Here is a 2,409-nt window from a genome sequence, read left to right on the forward strand (position 1 = left end):
TGTGTGTGTCTTTTTTGAGACAGGGTCTCCTTGTAGCCCCAGCTGTCCTGGAACTCACTCTCTCGCCCAAGCTGGCCTCGAACTCACGGAGATCCTCTTGCCTGTACCTTTCAAGTGCCAGGTGTGCACCACCACGCCTGGCTTTCTCACTATGCAGCCCTGGCTGGCCTGCAACTCATTACATAGACTAGGCTAGCCTTGAACTCACAGAGATCCTCCAGCCTCTGCTTCCGGAGTGCTGGGATCTGCATTTTAAAAAGGATTTTTAAAAAGGACAGTCTCTGTTTCTGTCTCTCAATATTTACTTATTTTTTTATTAATTAATTTCTTTGAGCCTAGGTTTCATGTAGCCCAGGTTAGTCTCCATCTTTTTATGTAGCTAAGGCTGTCCTTGATCTTCATTTTTTCAAAAATTCATTTTTATTCTGTGTGCCTGTGCAGATATGCACATTCCATGTTCCATGATGAGCATGTGGAGCTGGTGTTACAATCAGTTGTGAGCTGCCAGATGTGGATGCTGGGATCTGAACTTGGGTCCTCTGGAAGAGCAACAAGAACTCTTAATCCAAGTCATCTTCCCAGCCCATAGAATGTTAAAATGCCAGGTTTGGTTGATTACACTTTTAATCCCAGCATTCTTCCAGAGGACCCAGGTTTGGTACATGGAGGCTAACAACCATCCATAACTCCAATTCAAGGGGATCTGACACCATCTTCTGTCCTCTATGGGCATTGCACACACATGGTGCACTTACATACATGCAGACATGTAAAATAAAAATATAAATTAAAAAAAAAGAATGTTAAAATGAGTTGAACATGGTAGTGCATACCTGTAATGCTAGCATTCAGGAAACTGAGGCAGGAGGATTGCCATGAGTCTGAAGCCAGCTTGGGATACATAATGCATTCTAAGCTAGCATCAGAATGAAAATCTTCCCCCCCCAGGGGAAAGTATGAACGCAGTCCCCCACTACCACAAATTATACATTTCCTGCCCTGTGTTTGGGGAAATAACAGAGGTCAGGACACCCAGAATGCAATGGATTAGCCTCACCCTGGAAAAAACACCTTTGTGACCATGGTATCTCCCCTGCCAGGTAAGTATGAGATGCTCCAGCACTTGGGAGGCAGAGGCAGGCAAATCCCTGTGAGTTCGAGGCCTGCCTGGTCTACATAGCAAATTCCAGGCCAGCTGGGTCTACAGGGAGACCCTGTCTCAAAAAGACCAAAAAAAAACCAACCAAACAAACAAACAAACAAAAAATAATCAGGCCTATGGTAGCACATACCTGTAATCCCAGCACTTGGGAGGCAGTCACAAGAGGATCAGGAGTTCATAGCTATCCTCAGCTATATACCAAGATCCAGACCAGCCTTGGCTACACAAGACACTCCCTCTCCAAACACACACACACACACACACACACACACACACACACACACACAAGAGAACATACATTAAAATAACAAAGAATTGGACTGGTAAGATGCTTGGACTGGTAAGAAGGCTTGCAGTGCAAACCTGATGACCTGAATTTGATCTCTGGAACCCATATAAAGCTGGAAGGAGAGAACCAACCCCATAAAGCTATCCTCTAACCTCCACATGTGTGCCATAGCATGCTCACCCACACGCAGATATCACGCATACACAAAAATACAGATTTTTTTAATAGCAAAGACACTCTGTTCCAAAGGCCCCAAATGTCAAAAGTATTTGGGAGCTTGTATCTAATCCTTAAAAGATTTTAGGGTTACCTCTTCAGAGGGGGGAATGTTGGAGAGGAGGGAGTGGGCATGGATTTGATCAAAACACCTTATATGCATGTATGAAATTCTCAATAAAGTTTTTGTTAAAAACAAAAAAACAAAACAAAAAAATAGCAAAGAACCGTGCTTAAATTTAAACCATACATGACTCTGAGCTTTGTTTTGTTTTTGTCTTTTCTGACAAGGCCTGGCAGGCTTTAAACTTGCAAGGACCCTCTTGCCTTTGCTTTCTCAGGAATTGCAGGCATGCTCACCGTGCCCTGCTATGCCTTCTGAGTTTAACCTTACTCCTTTCTTATCTGGAGACCTATACTTTTCTGGGAATCTCACACAGACAAGATTACAAACTGTTTACAGTTTTATCAGTCTGTAAAACTGCACAGTACACTTCAGAAAACTCCTAATGACCTCATTCACTGAAGAAAAGTTCCTTAGATAATCATATACTAAAACAATTTTACTTAATTTTTTTTCAGACAGGGTCTTACTATGTAGCCCTGGCTGACCTTGAACTCCCTGTGTAGACCAGTCTGGCCTCAAACACAGAGATCCACCTGCTCCTGCCTCCCAAATACTGAGATTATGCATGTAGGTCATTATGACCAATTTTAAACCTTTTCTTGTTTTCTTCTCTCC

At 42.9% G+C, this 2,409-nt stretch overlaps 1 non-coding gene across 1 annotated transcript; it reads right to left on the reverse strand.

Moving 5' to 3' along the window:
• Positions 1-945: 945 nt before the first annotated feature.
• LOC115069211 lies at positions 946-1,108 on the reverse strand. The gene has a single exon (XR_003848493.1). It is a non-coding gene; the product is annotated as a U1 spliceosomal RNA (small nuclear RNA).
• Between the last annotated feature and the right edge of the window lie 1,301 nt (positions 1,109-2,409).

The sequence above is a fragment of the Nannospalax galili genome, unplaced genomic scaffold (genome assembly GCF_000622305.1).
Source record: "Nannospalax galili isolate Female #2095 unplaced genomic scaffold, S.galili_v1.0 scaffold451, whole genome shotgun sequence".
Classification (NCBI taxonomy): domain Eukaryota; kingdom Metazoa; phylum Chordata; class Mammalia; order Rodentia; family Spalacidae; genus Nannospalax; species Nannospalax galili.